At 52.2% G+C, this 24,676-nt stretch overlaps 1 protein-coding gene across 2 annotated transcripts in view; it reads left to right on the top strand.

Annotated features, from left to right (window-relative positions):
- Positions 1 to 5,682: 5,682 nt before the first annotated feature.
- The window catches only part of PTP4A3 (protein tyrosine phosphatase 4A3), a 46,616-nt gene continuing 27,622 nt past the window's right edge, over positions 5,683 to 24,676 (top strand). For both annotated transcript variants that reach the window (XM_069780147.1, XM_069780145.1), the window contains exon 1: positions 5,683 to 5,822. The gene's annotated coding sequence lies outside the window, so the exon portion shown is untranslated. The remainder of the gene's footprint in view (positions 5,823 to 24,676) is intronic.

Here is a 24,676-nt window from a genome sequence, read left to right as displayed (position 1 = left end):
GCAAGTGCCTCAGGAGGTGGGAAGATCCCGCAACCTTGGGCAAGTCCCGTACTTTCTCTGCACCTCTGGTCCATCTCTTGTTATATTCTGGAGAAAGGATGTCCTAATGACCAACCTCCTGCCCTACCAATTTCCTACATGACCTTGGGAAAGCCACTTAACTTTTGCCTGCCACCACTTTCCGTGAAATGGAAAGGAAACTAGCAGAAGGCTTGCTCACCTTGCTGCCACCACCAGTATTAAACCAGGGCCCATGAGGACTGAGAGTAGGAACCTCTCCAGTTTAAGCTTAAAGACCAGTTGCTATTGTCCCCTGGAACAGTGCAGACCTGTGGTGGATCGCCAGAAGCACTTCTGCAAGGGAAAAACAGCCCTGTTACCTCCCACACTCCAAATGGCAAACTGATTCATTCACCCCCTCCCTCCGCCATCCCAGGAACCACGAGTTTCCTTCACATCCATCACTGAACGCAATCAAACCTCCTTGGAAAGGCCAGATCCTGCTCCGGCTGCTTGGTTTTTTACCAAAGTTCTAGGTTCCACCAAAGTGGTCTGAGCTAAACCCCAGCAAGATGATTTTGTCTATACTAAGAGCATCCACACAGGGATCAATGCATGCCTAGCCAAGTGAGATCCTATGGATCTTGGAGAACAAATCAGGGCTGGGGCCACAGATCTACCCCATGTACAACTTCAGGACTCTGCTAGCTTTGAATGGTGCTGGGTCAAGTTATTTGAGGTTCAGCTGGTAATCTAGACACTTCATTATCAAGGTTAAGATGAAGGTGGGCAAGCTCCCTTCTCTCTGTTGGTTTTCAGCAGCACCTTTTGAAAATCCTTCCCAGAGTAAACAACAAAGTCACCCCAACCAAAAGGAATGAAGTACTGGTTTGGTTTTTTTCTCACGGGACCAAGGAGGAAACTCCTCTGAGGCACAGAGACATTTCCGAGTTCCGTGTTTCTCACCCTTTTCCAATCGCCAGCCTGTCAGACGCAGTGCTTGTCTTTGCTGCACGCCTGGGGCACACCCTGTCCCCCACCACTGATAGTATCATGTCCTTAGGATGTGTCTACACTCCCAGGTAGAGCTGGTTACACGGAATAATCCTTTCCTCAGGCCTGGCTAAGTCTGGAGGCCTGGGTGTGAGATAGAAAGTAGGCACTGCTCCTTATCATACAAGTAAGATTATGCAAGTATGTCCTTTAATGAGGAAAACGAAGGCTCTTTGAATAGGTATGTGGGGTTGGCTGCAGGTAACTTCTGGCAGAGAGCAAGGTTCTTGCAGCATGTACCAGCCCACGTTTCCAGTGCCAGATGAAGTGGGGCAACCAGCCGCCCCTCACCAATTTCCTTAAACCCAATGAACAACTCACCGTCTTTCATAAAAAAGGACAAAACTTGAGGACCATAGCATCACTGAAAGAACCGTCACTGGGACCTAAAACTCAAAATGTTTATCTGCTACTGTTACTTCAACTCCTTTCTGATTGCTGGCTTGCAGGCGTGGGAATGCAATGCGTATGGTTTTGTTTTTTTAATTGCAATCATTTTGCAGACCACCTTCAGGCATGCTAGGGACCACCAGTAGTGCACGGACCGCATGTGAAGAAGCCCTGCCCTAGGAGACCCATCCTGCCTTCCCTGATGTGGTTAAAATGCCATTCCATGTTGTGGTGCCTGCAAGGATTTAACCACGTTCTCAGCCCAGACGAAAGCCCTGGACCATGCCATGTGCCTGAGAAAGCAGGACTGAGCTTCAGCTGTGTAGGAGGGCAGCTGCAAGAAGCCAGGCTATCTGCAGCCCGGTAGCGATCTCTTTATAGCCTCCCCCAACTCTCTTACATGTAAATGCAACCTCTTAGTCTCTGGGCCCAGCTCCTTCTGTTCTGAAGTCTTTGCTGGCTATTAATACCTGGGGAATCTGTGAAGTAGGCAAACAAGGTTTTGATGAGTGTGGGAAAAAGAAAGGCGTTACCACGTATGAGTGAATTTCAGTTTCGCTCATGTGCTGAATTAGTCAGTGCCTTCAAGTGAATTCCAAGTGCTGGTCCAGCTACTAAATGACTCTTCTTGAAGAGGTAAGTGCTCCATTTTGAGCCTCTACTGGAGGAAAAGCTAACTTAAGAAATAAAATAAAATAAAATCTGAACCAGAATTATTGCATAGGTTTTCTCTCTCTTTTTTTTTTTTTTATGTTTACTTTCTTATCTCTCCCAGAAAGCAAAAGTATTCACTAGCCAATGCACAGCACCTTCTGGGACCTCTGCAAGCTGGAGAAACCCAGGTTGCTTGTAGTGCAGGTGAACATGATGTCTGTGTCAGGACTTGTGACTGGAAACCTCATCCAGATGTTGAAGTCCCAGAGGAACATGTGCAGTGATAACTGCTTCACCAAAAGAAGAGGTGCAGGGAGTCAAAACACAAGCTCCAGTGGCTGAGAAACTCAGTGGAGGGCTTGTTGAGTTTAAACAGCGTATGTGAAGGAGGCATCAGTGCTGAAACATTAACACCGACATATCAAGAATCTATGTTTCACTTCCTACCCTGGAGGAGCAGTAGTTCCTTCTGCAACCTTTCCAACCCAGAATTATCACTTTTCTGCTGCTTCCCTCTCTAACACAGCAGCTGTGAGAAGTGTTGTCTGCAGGTGGCGAAAAGGAGAGTAATTTTTTCCATCAGTTCAGTGTTAATGGTGTCCTGGCTTGAAGAAAGCTGCATTCGGCTGAAATGGAAATGACAGAAGGGGTAGGGAAGGACCATGGAAAAAAAGATTACAGAAACTCAGACAAAGCAGGTGTATGGATTGCATCTCCATCCTTTTCTGCAAACATGGAGACTGCGTGGGCTTGATCCAGGAAAGTGTCCTAGCTGTAATACAAGCACTTTGACAAGCACACATTAAAATATGGCCAGGCTTTCCACTAACACTAAGGCAAATACAGCCCTCTGGGATTAATATCTGCACAGGGGTTAGAATCCTTCCACATTGCTTTTCACTGCATTACGCTGAAAAACACGCTCAAGGATGCTAACATGCACAGGAGAGTGTTGATATTTGTGCTGAAAATCCATTCAAATTCAGGAAATTACAGCTAACATGAAGCTTATTTGATCCTCTTAAGGCAGTGACCCGATTGTGGAAACATTTCTCTCTGCCTGTTTATCTAAAATACAGAGAAGTGAGGCAGCGCTTGACTGAAGATGGATTCAGACTTGCCAGGAGACCTGAAGGTGTTCCTCAGTTGCACTGCATATCAATTTTTAATGCCTCCATTCTCCCTCCAGCTTACAATGGACAAAAGCTCCCCTACCAAAGAGCAGCAGCAAAACTGGTATGAATTTACACCCTCAGCTGAGAGGCTACGCTCTCAGGCGCAGCAAGCCTTCAGCCTCACCCATGCAAGAGGGATCAAGCTGGGTTTGACGGCACTTCTGAGGCCATGTGGTGGAGGCTCATGCTGTTGCCCCTTTTTCTTTTGCCAGAGCTGTCAAGCTGAGATTGTGCTTGAGCGCTAGAATTTGCCATGTGACATTTCAAATGGTAAGCAAAGAACAGCTTGCCAACCACCACTCTCAGGTTCTCAACTAAATAAAAACAGATTACTGGCATTTGCTGCATCTGAAAGAAAGGCGGGTCTATCATATTCACAAACAGTAAAGGATACAGAAAAACAAACGTATTCCCTCAGAGCCAAATGCAGCTCCCCATCATGCCTGGGAATCCCCATGGAAGGAAAAGAGGTCATGCTGTTTTAACAAGAAAGGATTTGACCAAAAATACCCAACGAACTAGAGCAGCTGCAAAGTTGTTTTTCTTTGTGCTGGATTTTTTGTTTGTTTCAGTTTTCAATTTTTTGCTTTTAAAGAAAGCATTCGCGGGCGGGTTTCTCAGTCAGTCCTGCCATCACCAGCAATAGCAGGAGGACTTCTGCCCTCCAGAGCTTTTGCTAAGCTTTGCCAGACTGATTCTAGCACCACCGAAAGTCACGCTCTGAGTATTTCATTAAAAATGTTGATGTGAATAACAGATAATTTTCTCACTTAGAAAAAGTAGCAGGGAGTCAAACAGCAAAATCTAAATGTCAATAGCAAGGGAAGTAACAGTTTTCTTTCTGTTTTCAGCAGACGTCTATTGCAAGGTGTGAATTTGCTGATGTCTAACCAAGGTTAAGTTTATGCTATGCCTCTCCCTCAAGAGGGGGGAGGAGAAGGGGAGAGCTAGGCCTGCAGATGGATATCCCTTTTATCCAGCTGCCTGTTTCCAAACTTGCAGAAATTGAACGTCTCTAATATCCTTTGAAATTGATCAACAGATGCAAAAGTTTTAGCAAAGGATCCATTTTATATATTTAAAGATATACACTGCAGTTGCATAAGATTCACTGCATCAAGAAACCTCAGTAACTGACTTATTTCCTTTACTGATTCTCTTTGTATGATGCATTAAGAAAACCCAAATCTTTTCTTTCCTCTTTCTTTATTCTTTTTTCTGTTGGAAACACTCAGTATGCCAAACCAGCCTTTCTCAAGTTCTGCTGGAGGACTTCTTGCAGATCTTGACAGGTCTGCCCTTAACCAAGAGGAGGCCTCCTGGTCCTTTTAACAAAGCATGTTCTCAGAAACATAAAGCACTGTCAGGCAGTTCTGGTTTAGAGGGTACCGGTTTAGTGCCTTTCTGGGAAGAGGAAAAAACATCCCTGAAACGAAAACACATCTGAGGATCTCCCGATATTCAGCTGCTGTCCCTTCATCTCCACGTATTTGTGTATGACTCCCGAGGAATCACCTCATCCCTCCATGCCTGTTTGTCACCACAACAAGCCCTATCCCACTACTCCTTTAACGTCTGCGAAAGCCCCTGACCGACTCTGTGGTGACTTCCGCTTAGAGCCCTCAATAAATCAGAAATAAATGAAACAAGACAACGCGTGCTGACGTCAGGTGCCCTCTTCCTATTCCTTTGAATTTATGGCTGTTCTTTACACCACAGATCTAGGCAGGGATTTATAGCCGGGAAGGTCGACAACCTCAGGCGAGGCCCTTGGCCGCAAAGCCCGAGCGACGGCAGCTCCTTGAATCGCACCGGTCCCTGGGATGACGACGACACCGCCGCGCCTCACACGTACCCACCGCCACGAACGGCGAGATGTTAAATACAATCTTTGAGGCGCTTCAGGAACCGGCGGCCTCCTCCCCGCGCCCAGTCTGGCCCTGATGGGCCTCCGCCTGGCCTGTGCGGCCTGTGAGGAAGGGGGGACACCGCTGTGCTGCCTGCCCCTGCCTCCCGGCGTTCCTCTTTGTCTTCCTCATCTTCCTCCTCCTTGTCTTCTTCATCTTTTTCCTCCTCTTCTTCTTCTTTTTTTCCCGCCTCCTCCTCCTCCTGTCACACTCTCCCCATCCCCTGCGCGCTCACCTCACGCCCCGCGCCCCACCCCTCTCCCCCCTCACCTGGCCCCGCCCACCCCTCCCCTCTCCCCCTCTCTTTAACCACGCCCCTTCCCCTAGCCCCCGCCCCCTTTCGCCATCCCTTCCCCTCTCTCCCCTCCCTTCCCCGCTGGGCAGCTTCCTCCCCATTGGCTTCCCCTCGGGGCGCCACGTGACGCCGCCGGAGCGCGGGGGCGGGGCCTGGCGGGGGCGGGGCCGGGGCCGGGGCCGGGGCCGGGACCGGGGCGGGCGGGCGGGCGGGGGGGGGGACGCGGGGCCGGCGGCGGCGGCTGCATGTGCGGACGCGGGGCGGCCAACGGGGCCGGGCGGGCGGCGTGGAGCGGAGCCGAGCGGCAGCGGAACGGAGCGGGGCGGCACGGCCGGAGCCGGCGAGCAGGTCGGTTGCGTGGGACGGGGACGGCGGGGGGGGGCAGGGAGGCGGCGGCACGTGTGGCTGCCCGCGTAACAATGCGGCCGGGGAGGGGGGGGGACACGACGAGCGTGTGCTGCCGTCTCGCGTGGGGGAAGGCGGGCGTGAGGCGATCGCGATCCACACCCCCCCCCCCCCCGCCGATCCCCGACACCCCCCCCCCCCCCCGGTGAGGGGGAGGGCGATGGCGGCGTGCGGGGGGAGGCCACACGCGGGGCGATCGCGGTGGGTGGGTGGGTGTGGGAGGGGGGGAAAGAATCGCGATCGCGGCGAGGGTGGGCGCCGCGCGATGCGACGTTCCCGGAAGAGCGGGGGGGGGGGGGAGGAGGGGGCCGTGCGTGGGGGTACACGGTGAGATGAGCTGCGAGGAGGGGGGGACACGCGTGGGGGGGACACACACCACCCGTGAGCGTGGTGGCTGGTGCAGTAATGCCGGTAGCAGTAAAGTGTGTGGGGGTATATCCACGCAGAGCCTCGCAGGGTGCTGTAATCCCGGTAACGGCATTGCCCCCCCCCTAGCCACCCTGGTAGCAGCGTGGGGGGGGGGGGATCACGCAGGATGTTGCAGCATGCAGTAACCCCCGTGGGGAGGCCGTGCGCGGTGTCGCACGCTGCGGTCAGCCCACGCACACCCCCCCACACCCACGCACATACACATCGGGGGGGGGGGTCGTACACGGAGCTGCACGCCGTGACCGGGGGCAGCTCCCACCCGTGACCCGCCGGGGCGCACGCCTCGCCCTGGGTGGGATGCGGGGCGCGAATCGATGGGCACGAAGGCTTTCAGGGCTTCCCGAGGGGGCCTCGCCACCCTCCGGAGACCGAGGGTTCGGTATTCCGAGGGGCCCACGGGGGGGAAGCGGATACTCCGTGCTGTCCGGTCTTGCCATCCCAGTGGACGTTTCCCACTTTTCGGCAAGGAAACGGGCGTCGAATACGCGCCGCGGCGGCGGTTGCGGCAGCCACGGCCTCTCCCGGGCCGTATTCGAGCGTGTTTCCATTAGGCTAACGAGCCTTTCGAGCCTTTTGCTGGCGTGGCCGTGGCTTGGGGGGGGGTTTGGGAGGCTGGTGGGCCCCGTCGCACAAGCAGGTGGGTCGGGTAGCAGGAGGACACCCCACGCGACGCCTTTTTCTGCCGTAGGTAAGGTGGATTTTGCGGGCGACCGGAGTTACTAATCCAAGCAATTAGCTGGAATCTGGCAAGTTTGCGCTGCTGCCAATTTGCAGTTAATTCGGTCACGGCTTCGTCTTTCTGCTCAAAGGAGCTGAAACGTAAATGGGGTGACTGAGCGTCTGGAACCGCTGGGTTGGTTTTACATGCATCCTTCTCGCTGAAGGAGAATCGGCAAGAAAACAGAGCCTTAGTGAAGTCGTGTATTTATTGATGGCAGCGGCAAAAGGGTAGTGTGGATAAGTGGAGCTGGTGACTTGTTCGTATACCAAATATCCTGAGCTTCCCTCCCCTGTTGTGAGCTGGCCTTAAATGCCGCTGTTACAATGATTGCTAATGTTTTGGTCATATCGATGCTAATAGCGTATGTTGCAAATGCTGCAGGTGGATTTAAAGCTGGGGGCTTTGTACACCCGCCGATATTCTGCACCAATATTTGTATACATCCAGGAACTTAGTAGTGTGTTGTCACTAGGCTTCAGAGTTAACCATCCAGGTGCCGGCTAGCAGGGGCTGTTGCAGCACAGTCCCCAACACAGCCGCTTTTTGGGGATGTCAGACGCGAGTAGCGGCCGCCAAATTTGACACGTGGGCAAGTGAAGGAAGAGACTTTTAACCTTTGGTAAGTGCTCCAACCTGAAATTCATTCCTTTGGGAAAGCGATACTTCTGTTAACTTTCACGAGGCTGAAAATAGTCGTGTTACCGGAGCCCCATGAGCCTTCACCCCGTTGGCTCTGCTTACGGAGAGGGCTGCTTGCAGAAGCAAAAAGCTTTCGTTACAGCTATTTTAGTTTTATTTTTATGTGTGTCTTGATAGCTCAAAAATCACTCGCCGGCTTCTAGTCAAGGCGGTCCCCGATGAGAAGCAGCCGCTGGGATCGGCCTCTTAAGTGCGTTTCTTTGATTTGACAGCAGAAGTGCCCGTAGAAACGTCAAAAAACCCCCGGCATTTAGGCATGTTTCCAGCTTAATCATCCCCTGCAAGCGATGGAAATCAGTGGCTTGAAAGCCAACAGCACTTGATATTAAAATAGCAAACAGTAAACATTGGCTCCTATCAATAACTTTAATTATGGTTTGGGTTTTGTCTTAAATAAGTGCACGTTGCCATAGGGAAATAAAAGTTTAGCATCCAGACATGCTCAGCGGGGTGGTAGCGTCTTTGGACGTGACGTAACGTGCTTTTATAGCATAAATTAAAATAAAATAGGGTTTTAGCAGCATAGCGTGCTGTTGTGTAAGAAAATTGCAAACTTTTGGGCTGAGACTGCGTGGTTTCTGGGCATTGTGTGCCGCGGCGTGTTGGCGGATGGCGTTCCCGGGCGGCTTCGGACGGGGAGAGCGAGTTTTACCACTCCGGAGCTGAACCCCGCTGGGGTTTTTCAACCATAAAACAAAGTGCAGAGGAGGCTTTGTGTGTGCCACTGATAACCAAACTGAAAGCAAAAATAAACACCCATGAAAGTTTTTTTTTTTTTTTTGGTCATTGACAGAAAAGGAAAGTGCCGGTCCCATGTTTGCTGCGCTCTGAACCTGGAAAATATGGATTGCGGCACGTGGCAGGGGTGTACACAGCTCGCCCGCATATTTCACATCTTTTCTTTTTTCCCTCTGATTTTATCCAAAATTAAGGGAGGGAAGCAGCACCCATCAGTCCGTTAAATGTTCATTTTTGCCATGTTACGCCACTTCATGAACATGAGACGCCACCAGATTCCTGTGGCAAGGAGCCCTTAAAATTTCAACAGCTCTACCTATAAATATAGTCGCCGTGAAAGGCAATCCGGCTTTAAAAAAAAAAACCAAACCAACACACGCTCTTTTTTTAGTCCCACTGTATCTGCCTGACTTCAGTGCAACGCAGCGCATCTCCGTCCGGGCGGTGAAGGCGAGGCAGCGTAGAGCGTTAAGTCTCTTAATTCCTCTTGCTAATTTATGGGAAGAATGGGTGCAAGCAGGGGAAAAAAAAGAAAAAAAATTCATTTTCATTGTCCTGAAGATTTTTAGGGGGGTGGGACGGTGAGGCTGGCTCTGCGCAGCCACGCGGCTTTCGCAGAGGGACCTTTGTGGATCGCTTGGTCCCGACGGGTCCCCGGGAGCTGCTGCACCACGTGGCGATGCAGGACGGGGGAAGAAGGAACCTGAAGCATCCCTTGGGTGCGAAGCAACGTCCCGGGTGGAAATTAAAGCCAAAAAAAAAAAAAAAAAAAAAAAATCAAATAAATAAAGAAGAAAGCCAGCTGCCACCTCACCCCGGAGGTGTCTGGGCTTACCCGGCTGCTCTCTGATGCAACCTCGACTGCCCGGGGAGTTTGGGGGCTGGTTTTGGGTTTTGGGCATGCCCAGGGTTGCCCAGGGACAGGCTGGCCCTGGGAGCAGGTACGGAATGTTCTTCTGGGCGCTCCTCCACGCTGATGGGACCCCCCATCAGCCCCACGCGATGCAGTGGGGTACAGGCCGCTGCGCGCACCCCGGGGGGAGAAGACACCGCTGCCTGCAGGGCTGGGATTTAGGTGGAAAAACCTAAAAAAAGGAGGGTGGGTTTGCAGCTTAGCGATGCTTTTCAGCGTGCTCGGCACGGCAGAAATCCGCTTGTGCGGTCGGAGCGGCTTCGGCGTGAAGCCCTGGGTCACCTCGCAGCGCAAAAAAAAAACTGCTGGGGGGATTTCGGCTGGGGGGTTTCGGCTGGAAAACGGGCGAGAGCGGGTTGGGAGATGTCGAGGCGGCGAATTGCTGCGTGTGCAATTCGGCGAAGTGCTGAGCCTGGGCTGCGCGGGAGCTGCAGACAGGCTCCTCACGTGACCGTCTGAATTTCAGATGATTGCTGGACCACTTTGCCAACAGCCTCTCGCGGCTCATCAGCTGCAATATCGCTTCTTTTTTCCCCCCCTTTTTTTTTTTCCTCCCCTTTCCCTTTTTTCTTCCCCACCCTGCCTGATTTCCAAGCCAAAGCAGAAGGGATGAATACGACCACGGAGGGTGGCTGCAGCTGCGCAGGGTCTGTATCCAAATGGTTTCCTGGAAGGCAAGTTTTTTTTGTTGGTTTTTTTTTTTTAATCTTAAAAATATTTGTACTGTGAGTCTCTCGTATCTGGGCTGTTTGGATGTCAGGTTTAGTTTCCCATGACAATGAGCGATTAGAGGAGAGGGGGAAAGGAGGGGCTGAATGCTTTTTTTACGTGCAGATCTCTGCAGCGGTATCGTAGCTGATCGATGGTAAATGTGTTCCCTCTCATCTCTGCGATAGTTCTCGGAGATTTCCTCTTTTACGTCACTGCAGTTAATAAGATGTTTAACTTGAGACCTGGGGGCGATGTGGCGTGTTATCGTGTTGCAAGGAAGCGGGGGGGGGGATGACAAGTTCCCACATAGACTTGTGCTGGGGAAGATCGTATCGATGCAAGATTTCAGGCTGGGGAGAACAGCTGGGTTTGGAGTCAAACCGTTGCCTTTCACCCTTAATGAACCTGGCCTGGCTGCATCTAATTTTTTAATTTTATTATGACAATGATTATTTTCCCTTCTGATACTGAGAGAAGCAACTCAATCCTCTGTATCTGCTGCATTGCTGGAGTCAAGGGCGCACCCCGTGATTTTTTTTAAGCAGATTATACCTGCCTGGCTGGACTTTGACTTTTTTTTTTTTGCCTTTTTTATTTTTTTCCCCCTTTTTTTTTCCCTTTTTTTTTTTTTTTTTCATCCCCTGAAGCATTGCACGAGACCACTCGATGGCTTCTTTGCGGTAAGGTTGGGGTGACAACGCAGGTGCGGTGCCTGTGGAGCCAGAGCCCTCAGCCAGGAAGGTTGTTGACTGTGTGTTTTGAGTCCCGTGCATGTCACCGGTTGATTATAGAGTTAATAAAGCCTTGCCCGTCGTACGCGCCTTGACCAGAAATAGCGTCCCTCCCTGCCACAGTTTGCAAGGCCAGCTTGTCAAGAGCGGGCGAGTTGGTCAATAAACGCTCCGAGCGGCACCCTTGGGAGTTTTGCACCGAAATGGAAATGCCTGTGTCCTTCAGCCCTTCCCTCCTTGCCAAGTTGTTTTCTTCCCCGCCTCCTTCTCCAACCTGCCACTCAAACCCTCTCCTTTCTTGCTGTGTTTTTCCACAAGTGTCTGTCGAGCATGACAGCAGGGAGAAGAAAGCTGGCACGGGGCCACGGGCAAGGCGGGGGGCTGATGCCTATCGACCCAACCCCCGCCTGTGGTTTTGGGGGGCCTCCTTTGCTCCCCGGGTGACTCGGTGGCTGCCGCACGGTCGCAGGTGGGTTCGCATCCAGCAGCAGTTGGGCATGGGGCTGCCTCGACCCGCCACCAGATCCATCCCACCTGCCCGCATCTTCCAGGGCTCCCACCTCATCTCGGGTTTGAGTCAGAAATCCCAGCCAGGGTGACCAAGGTGTCCCCATGTAGGTATGGAGCGGAGAAGGGCTCCATAACTTTCTCAGGGCAACAGGGTGGGCAGGGGGGGCACAGAGGTTTTGCAAGAGGAACAACCATCGCCCCAGTGGTGGCATCTTCCAATCTTCAAGCAGGACCTGTCGCTCGCAGTCCTGCCAGCGCTCAGCAGCAGTCTTCCATCAGTGATTTTGCTCAATAACGTCCCCCCCTTTTTTTTTTTTCCTTAAGAACGAAACGTGCCACCAGCACGTTGGGACGTTGGCTTGTCTTTTTTTGGAGGATCGCAGCTTCTCTGCCCTGCTCTTGCACCAGGAGAGAATCGACGCGGTTGGGTGCAATTTTCAGCCCTCATGGGAACAGGGTCTTAAATAACCCCACCGCATCCGAGCTAAGCAAGCTCACGCCCTCGTTGCTGGGTGTGGGAGTTAATTTTTCTTGCTTCTGCCGTGCACAACAACCCTCTCCCGTGCTGCTCCTGCAACCCCAGGGTGAGGGGAAATTCGGGTGCAACCCTGGGTGGTGGCGGCTCGGCACATGTTCCCGAGTTGGGCGACCGCCCGGGGCCCCCTTCATGCGAACGGGGTCAGCAGCTGGGAAATTGCAGAGCAAAGGGCCTCCCTGGTAATTCCCAGCTGCCGTTAAAGCAGCTTTAAAATAAATTCCCTCAAAGAGCAATTCCAAGTATTTGAGGGTTTGAACTTTTCCGGGGGAGGGTTTGGGAGCTGCCGGCTACCGCGCTGCACCCTGGCACGCTGGGGGAATTGCCTTGGTTGTCCCAACTTCTAGACAACACTTTTTTAATGTATATGTTATGCTTATTTACTAGCTGCGTTTGCAACGCGATGGTCAGAAGCGGAGCACCGCTCAAAGCAAAGCTTGCGTTAAACTGGGAAGACGGGTTGCTGAGCGGGGTCCTGGGCTGAAGGCAATGCCCAGGCTTGGCAACCGTCACCGTCCCGTCCCGTCGTACCTGGCCGCCGGCGCTCACCCAGGGGTGCAGCCCGACCGGGTGCCCCTCGCCGCGCATTCCTCGGCCGGCTTCGCTTGGTAACGTGGGCACAACAGAAAACAAACTTTGCAGCGAGCCTTGCTCTCCCAGAGCCCCTGAAGCTTGCTTTTTAAAAAAAAAAAAAAAAAAACAAAATACTTTGGAGCAATGTGGTCTTTTTTTTTTTTTCTTCTTTTTTTTTTTTTCTCATGCTCATGAAAATTCTCATACCAAACCAGTAACCTCCGCTGCCCCCAGTTCATTATTTTTTAAGGTGGCATTAGGGGACATTTAAGAGAAGGCTTGTCCCAGTTTCTGCGTCCCCTCCTCTCCTTCACCCCATCAGTGGCAGATTACAGCTTTGTGCTTGCTTGTGTGGCAGGCAGAAAACCAGGGGTTTTGGTCAACAAACAGGAAAATTCATCTCATCCCTACTTCCACACCCTGAAAGGCTCTGGGTGTCCCTGTGCTGGTGCTCCCCGGGGTGATGGGGTGATGCATCCCCGGGGGTCCAACCTGCCGGTCACGGGGATGTCCCCATGAGGCTGGGTACCCCGAGGTGGGGACACCAGGCTTTTCCCTGCAGGGACAGTGCTGGGCTCCTGCCAAAGTCCCCCCTCTGGGGCCCTGCGACCGGTGCAAGCCCGGCCAGGCTGAAGGCTGGTGGTTAAACCGATGATCCAGGTCACCTCCTGCCCCTCTCCGTATCCTGAACAATAGGGATGCTGATAGCAGGGACGCATCCAGGCAGGGATCTTGCGCTTCTGCGTGCACGTTCAAAGGGGTTGGGGATGAACTGAGCCGGTTTTGGGGTAAAACCACCCTAAAAACCTCATTGCAGTGGGGATTTCCTCCACATGCACCCTTCATTGCCGTGGCTCAGCCACTCCCTGCTCAAAGCGATTTTGTTTGCGGGCTGTCGTTTGCTCTGGCAGCTTCTTAATGAACTTTCTATCACGTATGTGATTTTTTTTATAATTTTTTTTTCTGCGTGCACATGGCGGAGCCGTCTCCTGAGGTGGGAGAAAACCCGTCTGGCTTCTTAAGGACAGGTAGGGAAACGTGCAAATTGCACAGGGAGGTTTGCCGTGGATGGGACAGCAGTGGGTGCAGTCTCAGCCCAAAGTCGCATCCACTGGACCACACACTTAGTTCTCTCTTTTTTTTTTTTCTTTTTTTTTTTTCCTCCAGAACTAATCCCTCCAGCCCCTTAGGCTTTTTTGTTGTTGTTGCTCTTCTCTGAATTCCTTCTAATTTGCAGGCTCGCTGCCAGCATACAACGCGCTATAAAAAGGGGACTTGTTCTTCAAGCTTCCCTCCGGTACACAGCATTTGCACAAATAGCAACATGCTTGACAAGTAGGTCTGATTCCCCCTGCTATTACTGAAATACTCGTAGGGTGCTTAGGGAGTAGAACCACAGTCTTAAGACAAGCCAAGCCGAGTTTCACGGAGGGCCCTGAGCCCAAATCCCAGCCGGCATTTAAACTCCTGTCAGCTGGAAAAACAGAGCCGTGCCTTTTTTATTTTTCTCCCCGTGCAGCTTCCCTCTCTCCAAGAGCAAATGGATGCGGTTTGCATCCCTCCGTACCCTACCAGCGCAGGTACAGCTGCCGGGCAGGATGCGGGCTGAGATGGAAGACCCACATCCCATCAAAGCCAGCCCCAGGGCCACCACTGATTTTTTGGCTCGTCTGGAGGCCGGTGTCCCCCCCCCGCCGTTACAGGCGGCCGCGATGCAAACCCCCTGCCGGCTTCCTTCTTAAAACTAATGAGCCGTTTGACCCTGGCAAGTCCTCCGGGAAAGCCGCTGCCGGAGCCTTGCTGCTCGCACGGATACAAACTGCTCTCGTTTCCAGCTTAAATTTATTTGTGGATGACTCGTACCCATTTGGCCTTGTTCTTGTACCCACACTGGCTTTTAGCTCCAATGGCTCATTTCCCTGCTCTGGTATTTATCCTCTGGTGAGCTGTCCCAAGCGCCGTGGGTCTGCCAACCTAAATAAGTCCAGTGCTCCTGGTTGAGAAGGGATGGAGGAGGCATAAGGGCATCGAGGTTTCCCCATCTCTGCGGTGGAGACAGCCCCAGCGACTCGTGTGTGCAGCTCATCCTCCCACTGACGGAAGAAATGCCTCTCGACATCCTCACCGCGGATGGTCCCAACCTGCAGAAGGACACCCCGACCATCCTCCCTGCTGATGAAGGCTCTCTGATTCAAAGCCCGCATCTGATATCATTAGCATGCTCCTCTTTTGCAATGCAAAAGCCATTTTGGTGGAGGATGAGATTTTTTTTTTTTCCCTAACGCAGCCCTCAGTCATACCCTTCCCTCTCCTTTCGGTTGGCAACCTTAGGTAGCGGCACGACCGCTCGTGCTCCCCGTCGTGCTAATCTCGTGCTAATCTCAGCCCTGGTCTTCTGAAGCAGAAGTTTCCTGTGCACGGCTGTGCCAGGCACTTTGCTCAAAGGCTGAAGTGGATTTACAACGCTTAAGTTCATCAGAGCAAAATACGCACGCGGCTCCTTACCGCCGGTCCCCGCTTTGGGTGTGTTGGACCATCCAGGATGCAATAAATTTGGATTAAAACCCTACCAAGGGGGCTGGAGGCTTTGCGCACGAGACCTTGCAAAACTCTGCACTCGGGGTGATGGCTGGGAGCCTGCTCAGATCTAGGAAGAGCTGCGAGGTGTTTGCTTTCCCCGCAGGGGTGGTAACTTCTCACCTTGGCATCTCATTTCCCCGACCTGTACTTTTCCCTGCCACATCTTTGCCCTGGGTTTTCCTTGCACGTTGTTGCCTTTTTGCGCTTTCTTTGGAAGCTCTGTGCTTATTCCTGGTGATGCTGAGACGCTGGTTTGCCCGTCCCAATTTGGACCCCTGCCTTCTCCTTGGCAGGCAGAGCTCACCTGGTACCTTTGGTGGAAAGAAAGATGCTCCAGGTGCCATCATTCACCAGCTCCTTACTTTGTCCAAGTTTTCCTTTAGTTAAGAACCTATTTCTGTTTATTTTTTTTTTTCATCCTGCCTAATCTAAACTGCATCACTGTGTGTCCATTTGAGGCAGGATTTTATATTCCCCTGCAGTGTCCTTCCATCGTGCCGCGCCCTCATTAAACAACGTGTAAATTGGCATCATTGAGGAGGAGTTGGGCTCTGAGGTTTATTAGCAGGATTATTCTCATCTCCCACAGTTTCCAGCAAAGCTGCTCGGCTGGTATAACACAATTCTCCCTAATGCTCGTCTCTGCTGTCAGGGAGAGCGATGCTAATCCAGCGCTGAGGATTGGCGTCAGATTCCTGGGAGAAAACCAGCAGACCCCATCGCATCTTTCCATCTTAAGTGATTTTTGACCCTGAGCTTCTCTTCTCCAGGCCATGGTCGTTTAGTAAATCACGTCGGGCATTAACTTTCCACCCTGAATCTTTTCTGAGCAGCCCGTGGGCTCCTTCACAGCCACAGCTCCGGCGCGGGAGCGCGTTGCATCCTGTGCTCATTGGTGGTGTCGCTGGTTTTGCTTTCTGCATGGTGTTTTCTCGCCACCTAAATCAGCATCCACGGCTACCAGCACTTGTGGTGGGTGCAGCTGGGCATTTTCTCCCTGCAGACGATCTCCCTTGTTCCTCTCTCCCCGTTTATTGGATTTCTTGCTGTATTTAAAGCCAGGGGTGGTCAGCGTGTGTTTTGCAACCTTTTTGCTCCTGTTATTCATTTCTTAGAAACGAGGGGGAAGGAACCGCAAGCAATAAAGAGCCCGAGGTTTGAGGACTGGCTGTTTATTTGTCAAAGCTAGAAAGGCAGTGGCTGAAGAGGACAAGAGGAAATCCTCGGTGCAAATGTACCTCAATTAAATTCAGGCTTGCGTAAGTCAAAAGGGGGGGCCATAGCCGTAGCAGCTGGCGGGGGCGGGATTTCCTCCTCCTGCCGTTTTAGATGGAGGTGTTACCACTGCCATTACTGCAAATAACATCTTAGTTTTGCCTTTTGCACCCCCCAGGCTGGCTTTCCTGCCCCATGCCTGGCTAGTGCTGGGGCAGCAGCGGTGCCCATCTCAGTGGTGTCGTGGCACCCCTTGCAGTGGGATTGCACGCGGCTGGTGGCAAGTGGGTGGCTGTAAACCAGCCCCAGGGGTGCAAATGCTGGCAAGGAGACTGAGGCCAACCATTAACTGCTGGGGAGAGGGGATGAGGAGCGGCAGGGTGGCTCAGATGCCAAAGCCAAAGATGCTCTGAAGCCCAAAAAGGACAAAAATAGGTGTCTGGATCATTCAAGAGGGTTTGAGGACCACTTAAGATCTTCTTCCTCCCAAGCAGCAATTACCAGATGAAAGGGAACGTCTTCGACCAGGCGTTTTGGAGCATCTGTTTTGAATTTCGCGCGTTCGTTTGGGGAAGCGGGGAAGGCTGCTCACCGGGTTGATGGCCGGGCAAGGCAGAGGGTGTCCTTCGGAGGATATGGCTGGTTGCTTACGAAATGCATTTTGACACCAGGAGTGATTTCCACATCTCTCCTCCTTTTCACGCTGTGTTGTCAATAACTTTCCAAAGCGCTAATGCTGGGCACGAGCCGGATTTCTGCTCGCAGGAGGGCAAGGGGCCATCTCCAAACCAAGTGGCGAGCAGGGGGACATGCATGCGGTTTTCTTTTTCCGTTTTGCCTCTCCTCCCTACAGAGGAGGCATTGGCATGTAATTACCGCCGGCTTTAATCCAGCCAGACCAACTGTCTTTCTGGCAAACACAAATACAATAGGAGCCAAAGGTTATTGCACACCCTAAATAAAACCATTACAGCCCCGGGGCCTCACCCAAGCCCAGTCCGCAAAGCATCCAGGACCAGTTCGGTTCAGTTTTCCTGAGCCTGGAAGACTTGGTTTGATGGCAATGACCCATAACTTTTTCTTTTCTTAGTTTCCCCCTGCAAAGCCACCTGCTTTGTGGCCACCATGGCACCTGCCAGGAGCAGCACATCTGGCCAGCGTTAGCAAGCCTGCTGTGGGATGCGCTTGGTGCAGGGTTTCCTTGCTAAAATTATCAGCAGCTTTAATTGAAACCAGAAGCGGGCGAAGGCACATCCTGCGGCCACGCACCGCCGGCAGGCGTGCACGGCTCAGCCCGGCGCGTGGCTGTAATCGGCGTCCTTGCGAACCGCTGCCAGATGCAGCCTGATGTCCTGGCCATCGGTGGGATGGATGGAAATGTCAGGCACCACGCAAGGTCCTGCTTGGCTTGGAGGAGCCACCCGGGAGCCAGTGCATCCCACCGGGCTTTTCTTCCAGCTACTGCTCTGAACTGGGATTTACTCAGAAACCCAGAGGATTTAACTTTCTATCCCTGAGCAAACACAGCCCCAAGTGATGCAAAAGCAAGCCCTCACCCAAATCTCAAGGAGAGGTAAATATTGCATCATGCTGAGCGTGCTGAATCCTTTGCCCCAGTCTGAGAAGCTCTGCCTGAGTCCACCCTGCTGCAGGGCCAGGCCAGGCCAGGGAGGAGTTGTATGGTGGGAAAGGCTTTCTCCTCGCCACCCGGTTTAATTATCGGTGTCTTGGCGTTTGCAATGTGATGGACGCTGGTCCTGCCCCTATGCAAGGCTGCTCTGGCTGCTGGCACCCCCACAGAGCTGCCGGCAGGGAGGACTTGGGTTTCACAACCCATCTTTCCAGGCTCCCACAAGATTACTGGAGGGAGAGGAATGTACTGGAGAAAATATCCCAACTGCTGTTAAAAGGCACAGCTTTCTCTATCCCTGACCGGGACAGCCGTTCCTCCGCCGCACCAGACACCCTCCTCTAACTGGCAGCGCCCGCTGGAGCCAGCCCCGTGTCACCCTGGGGTGCCTTTGCCCTCCTGGCCTCCCGTTCATGTGCAAATAATTGCAATTGTGATAAGTAGGCTCTTTTACGAAGAAACTCTTTGCTTTTCCCTCGTGGTACTCCTGGTACAGAGCTCAGTCACTTTATATCTGGACCATAAATCTCCAGGCTCTCCAGGACACACCCTCCACGCAAAGCAGTCATGCCTCTTAAATAATGGGCCTGCCAGATGCTCGTTCTGTCTGGGTGAAGAGCACGCCAGCCAGTTGCAGCATCTGTAAATCATTCGCCAGGAGAGCCCAGGCAGCACGGGAGTCTTGGCCAAATCCCTTTTGGCCAACCCTTTCAAATCACGGTGAAGGTTTCTGGGCCACCCGGAGGGGAAACATCTGTGAGTTTCTGTGGCAGCGCGTGGTCCTGGGGTGAAAGGTGCATCCCACACGTCTCGGGAGGAAGGTGGAGAAATCTTTCTCCTTGGTCCTTCTGCTTCTGAAAGGTGTGAAATCGTTGCCAGGCAAAGGCTAAGGTAGTCCGTTTTCTTGATCCCACTCTTTGCATCTGCTGCTGTTTCAAAATGCTGGGAGCATCAGATGGTGAGATGTGTCCTGGGCAGTGGAGGGCACTGGGGAAGCTTGAACCGGTTTGGTGTTGGGTCATCTCCTCCTGGGTGACGGGACATGGAAAAGGCTGAAAGGGGGGATGGCTTTCTCTGATGTTCCGTCTCTGTTGGGTCTTCTTTCAGAGCTCCACAACCCCGGTCCGCACATTTTGCCTCCAGCAAGAACACCTACAAGTTCTTCACAGAAGGTCTCGTTGCCTCTGGGGGTGATGACTGGGCTGTTGCACTCGCCCTCGTTTCTCTCCCAGGCTAATTACAAGCCTCTTGGACTCTCTCAGGTGGCTTTGGCAGGTACTCTGCTTTCCTAGCTCCGTGCCAGGGAGCCCCGGCCACAACCATAAAGTCTTTCCCCAGCTATTAGAAAGCGGTTATGCTCCTTGCATGTCTTTTCATTGCCAGAAGCTTGGTAAGTGGACAGGTCCTACACAAATAAACTTCTCAAGGGCAGGGAGTCAAAATACCCCTGGGCTTGTTTGGTGGAAAAAGGTTAACCATCATGAAATCTATGAATTGCTGCTGACCTGACTTTGTTGACAAAATACGGTGTTATTAATTGGAGTTGCAGGCAAACCTCCTGGGGATATTTAGAAGGAGCTTGTCCATCACAAGGGCCGAGATCTCCCTGGGAGAAGATCTGGCTGGGCTCTTCAGAGATGCACCTAGGGTTTTGGCCACGGCTCTGTTTTGGGATTTTGCTGATGACGATGACATGTGTAGGGGTCTCAGTCTCCCACAGTGGCCACGGGAGCGTAGGGATTCACCGACAGTGGAGCTGCAGCAGAGAAGGACAGGAGGAGCCCACCAAGAAGCCAGGCACCAGGTGACTCCTTTAGAGCCAGCTGAAATGGTCTCTGTTGACCTAGTTGAAGATGTCCATGCTCATTGCAGGAGATTGGACTAGATGACCTTTAAAGGTCCCTTCCAACCCAAACCATTCTGTGATTCTATGATGACTATAATGAGCCTTCTGGGTCCCTAAATTCAGGTTTCTGCTCTCAAGCTGAATCCTACCATATCATTGCCTGGGCAGGAGCAACAGCTTCATGGTGAAGGTGAAGTTCAGGAGTGTGACCTGTGCTGCTCCCAGCGTGGTCCTAAATCCCAGCAGCTGCTGACCGCTGCGTTGGCATGGGAGATGCTCACTGTCACCCTGCCATTCCCCCAGCCCAGCGGCTTATTTTAGGCTGTGGCAGGGCAGTGGTTGGTACATGGCCCGGGGTGCCATCACGGCATTTCAACCAGAGAAGAGCCACCATCGTGGCAGCCGAGCCCAGCAAGCTCCGGAGCCGGCTGTTGCTAGCACGACTGGCAAGTTCATTCACAACATCTCACGCCAGCACGTGAGGAACAGCTTGCTTCCCTCGGCCTGGAAGTGAGCAGAAAACCCGCGCTGGCACCGGCCCAAGCCAGAAGCTATAGGAATCCTTGACAGCGTGACAGCAAACGTTCGTCTTGAGCGGGGCCGGTGCTGGGAGGCTCTCACGCAATGAGCCTGCGGCAAAGCCCATCCCATGGCAGGAAGAGCTTGCCTTGGGCTGCGAGGTTTCCTGCACCTGCGTGACTAAGCACGCTGGAAAGCACCTTTGGTGCGTGCCAGGGTGGTGGAAATTTGGCTGCCAGCAAAGAAAAGTGCCAGTGCATGTCCGGCCATGCTTTGAGGAGGTGGGTAGCATCTAGTGGAGGCGGGCAAAAGGGCTATGCCCTCTCCTCAGTTTCCCTGAAAAACTGACAATCACCTCCAAAGTAAGGTCAGCCACATTTAGGTGGAGCTTCATACGGGTGAAAGGTGCTCCTCAAGGGCTGCCAGGTCCCCGTAGCTCCACAGGTGAAGCACCCTCTCCTGGGATGCTCAGCCTTGCCCAATGCAAGTTGTGCCGTGCGAACATGACCTGGGAGAGCCAACGGGAGCAGGATTCGAACGCCTCTTCCTCTTGCACAGCCTTTCGGCACAATCTTGCCCGGGGTGATGTGGCTGCAGGGGTAGAGCAGTCCATCGGGCAGGAGATTGGAGCGGCTTGACCATTCTCTGCAGAGCAACCGTGGCAAGCAGCCCATGTTTCACAAGTGGGGTTTTCCCATCAGACTCTCCAGCTGCTATAAATAACAGGAAACGTTTTGTCATTTTCTGCTCCAGAGAAGGTCAGGAGCTGGATTCTGTGGTCTTCTGTGCTTTAATGAGGTTGGAGATTATGCGGTATACCCAGAAGTCCCCTGGGGCAGCCTGCCTGGGGCCATTTGGCTCCTTGGATGGGGAAGTCTTGAATGCCAGCCTTTGACAAAGTTACCTTAGCCACCCTTTATCAGATGTCATATCCTGCTAAATCCTTCACACACTCTTCATCTCAGAGGCCAGATGTTAACTTTTGGATTGCTACAGAACCCACTCACGAGAGGTTTGAACCATCCTCTGTCTGCAGTAGGAAAAGCTTCTACCATGGATCCCGGGATGGAAACAGGGACACCAGCCACTGGTCTTGTGAGCTTGCTGGGAGCTCATCTTGCAGCTTCCCTGACTCATCAGCACCTGGTATTCTGCTCACGGTGGGCAAATGCTTAAAATTTGCTTTTCGCCTCCTCCGTCAAGGAAGCTGGTCCTTCCTGAATCTTCCCTGGGCCTGACAGAGCCGCTGTTTGACTCCTGGGTGGTTGTTCTCTGATGGCCAGACCATTGCATTTACCAGTGTGTTCCTGCCACAGGGGAACAAAGAGTCCCCAATAAATGGCAGAAGACTTTAAGCCGCCCTCAGTGCAAACTGATTTTCTAGCTTTTATTCAAATCAGAGTATTCACCTTGCAGTATCCCCCCCAAACCAATATTCAGTCAAACTTGAAGTGAAACTACCCGTGCAGTGCTCCACCATCTCCATTACTGGGGTGTGCTCCTTGTGCCTGTCTCCTTCAGCCAGTCGGATCCTACCAAACCCTGGTTCTTCAAGGTTGCTGTCCTCCATCCTCATGGCTAGGACTTTGGTTAACACCGTGGTGCCAAGGGGTGATTGGAAGGGTCCTGGGGCGTAAGAACGGTCTCAGCAGAAGCAGGTTACAATAACCTATTTCCAGTGCAATTAACGTATGCACACCAAGGCTGGGCGTTATCCCACCATACCTCTTAAATTAGGGAGGCGACTGCCTGGTGCTCCCACCAGAGTTAGAGTAAGGGATGGGGAGATACCTCCAGAAGTTGGTTTGCTCCATAGACATGGCAACTGCCTTTTCTCTCTCCGTTAATTAGAGAGGGAACAAAGTGCAAAGCCTGAAGCGTGCTTGTCTGGGTCTAGCTGGCATGGAAGAAAGTCACCCACACCTTCTCTGGCTGGTGGCAGCGTTGGGTCTCCATTAAGGTCATATTATTTCCCATCAAGCATCCCCAGCTCCTCTCGTGGTTTACCTGGCTTGTGCTTGCAGCAGGATGGAAACCCAACAAATCAAGCAGGAAAATCCAGCCCCAGGAATTTGCTCAGACATCTCAACAGCTTTCTTGGGTCACGGAGAGCCACAAGCATCAGGTTGGTGCCGCCTGTCGCCCCAGCAGCCGCGCAGGGAGGAGAAAAAGCCGCTGTCTGCCGCCTCTCCCATTTCCCCAGCAGATGCAGGAATGCTTTGATGTTCGTTCCCCTGGCCCCGAGTGCCCAGCACCAGGATTAAACACCAGTCAGACCCTTCCACCGCCTCCAGATAAATCTCCTAAACTCAGGCAAGCCCCATTCAGAGGGGCCCCGGCATTCCCCTCTTGCAGAATAAAGGTTAGAAATAGTTCCTCCCCTTGCACCTGCTCCTCCGAAGCCAAGACCGTGTTTTATTTTTACAGCCCAGATTTCCTGGTGGTTGTCTACTCTCTGGGGCATAGAGGACAGGGACAAATAAATAGAAAAATTATCCATCTCAACAGTGCAAAGAAGGTAGGCAGCATGGAAATTGCTCACACTACACATGGGTTGGAAGAAATCCTTCGCACCCTAACCTCTCCTTCCTATAACCTCATGCTTTGAAACCAAGGCAGAAATGCAGGTCCAGGGATGGTCCTTAGGAAAAATAGTGGATTTTGCTCCTTTCTGCATTTCTTTAGATGCCCCTTCAAGGGGCAGGAGGGCTGCAAAAATTGAAAATGGAACTGCTTGTTTGTGAGGGTCTTATATCTGTCTCTAAGGCATTTTTTGGGTCTAAGTTAGCATCCCCTGCACAGATCTCTGAAGCAGTGAAGGAAGCCTGGCTCAGCCCTGATTAAATGGTTTCAGTGAGGCTGAATTATTTTTTGTAAAAGCCTGTGTGTTTACATTTCATAAGCTTATTTTAAAACACATGTGTATACAAGAGTAGGCTTATTTATAAGGCAGAATAGCCTGCTGTGTCCTTACCTGACTTAAGTGTCAAGGAAGCAGCTTTTTTTTTACTTTTTACAAGTGCAGTTTAAAATAAAATACTGGTTTGCTGTGCGCCAGTGAATCTGCCCAAGAGGAGGTCAGCGCAAGGTCTTGTTTTCCAACTGTAAAAAGCTATTTTGCTTGTTTATGGAGCTTCCTCTTGCCAGCCGTCATTTTAGGTTAATCTGTTAATGACAGCTATAGGTAAAAAAACCTCATTTCTATCCCCCAGAGTCCTGGCAAGCCTGCATTGCCAAAATCCCAAACTAGCCAGGCTTCCCAGCAAACAGGGTTTGGGAACTTTCCATCAGTAAAGCAGGATTTGCTGGGTGACCCATTGAGTCCAGGTTCTTGACAAGGTTTCTGGCTTCAAGTCCCCCATGGAAATCCATGAGTAAGCCTTTTGAGGGGGGGATCTTGGCATTTTCTGCTTCCCCTGGGGGAAGGATTTTATTCTTTATTCTTGGTTTTAACCATACGAACTGGCAACGCACCAGCCCAGCGGCAGGAAGGTGAGGAGCACCTTATGGTGTTGCTGAAAGGCTGCGGGTTGATGTTGAAGTATGATGAGATGTTCCATATGGACCTTAACAGCAGGATGGGGAGCGTGAGGAGAGCCCCAAGGAGCCGCTAATTTACACAAAAGCAAAGTGAAGCTTTGACTGTAGGACATACAATTCATCTTGCACAAGGGACAAAAAGCCGTATGTGGTTTTATGCCTATGCTCGGGGATGTTTTTCTTCTTCTAACAAGCTTCCATGAAGCACGTGGGCCTGGTAGGTACGAACATGAAGACCTAGGAGTTAGGGGGGGTGGGCAGATGCCATTTATACCCAGGAAGGAGCTGAAGCAGACAGGGTGTGAGGGATGGTTTTCCATCCAGCAAAGTTGTAAACCAAAGCCCTGACCACTGGTGGTTATTTAAAGACTCCCGCGGCGCTTCCCGCGATGGGAAGGTGCTTGGCCTACGTTCAGGCTGGGCGACTGCTCTCTGCAAAGCCAAATAAACAGCGGCCACTTGAACTTTCCACCTTGTGGGCTCGGTCAGATGCCTTGTCCCCGGGCCACGACCGGGTGCCGTGCCTCAGACAGGCTTTGCGGACAAACCTCCTTGGAGGATTTGGGGTGATGATGATGGTTTGGGGCTGAAGGGTGCTTTTCCTGGCGCATGGAAGACCCCAAGGGAAGAGTTTGGTGCTGCTTGGAGCTGAGAGGGGGCATCTGGGAAGGGAGATCTGTGTCTCCAGAATGGGATGGGATGCCCAGTGTGTGATTCCGTGTCCTGCAGTGACCTTAGACAGGGCAAAGAGAGAGGAAATTATATCCTTTAATGCTAGACATGTACTTTAGATGCTAAATTTCCTGAGAGGAGCACAATCCAAGTAGCAAGGACCAGAAATCTTGTCTGTCCGTCAAGGCATGCTGGGGACGGGTGGGTGCGGTGACCGTCTCATCTGCAGGATGTC

The sequence above is a fragment of the Haliaeetus albicilla genome, chromosome 3 (assembly GCF_947461875.1).
Source record: "Haliaeetus albicilla chromosome 3, bHalAlb1.1, whole genome shotgun sequence".
Lineage (NCBI taxonomy): Eukaryota > Metazoa > Chordata > Aves > Accipitriformes > Accipitridae > Haliaeetus > Haliaeetus albicilla.
Note: the sequence above shows the minus strand (reverse complement) of the source record. Positions and strands in the feature narration are given on the sequence as shown.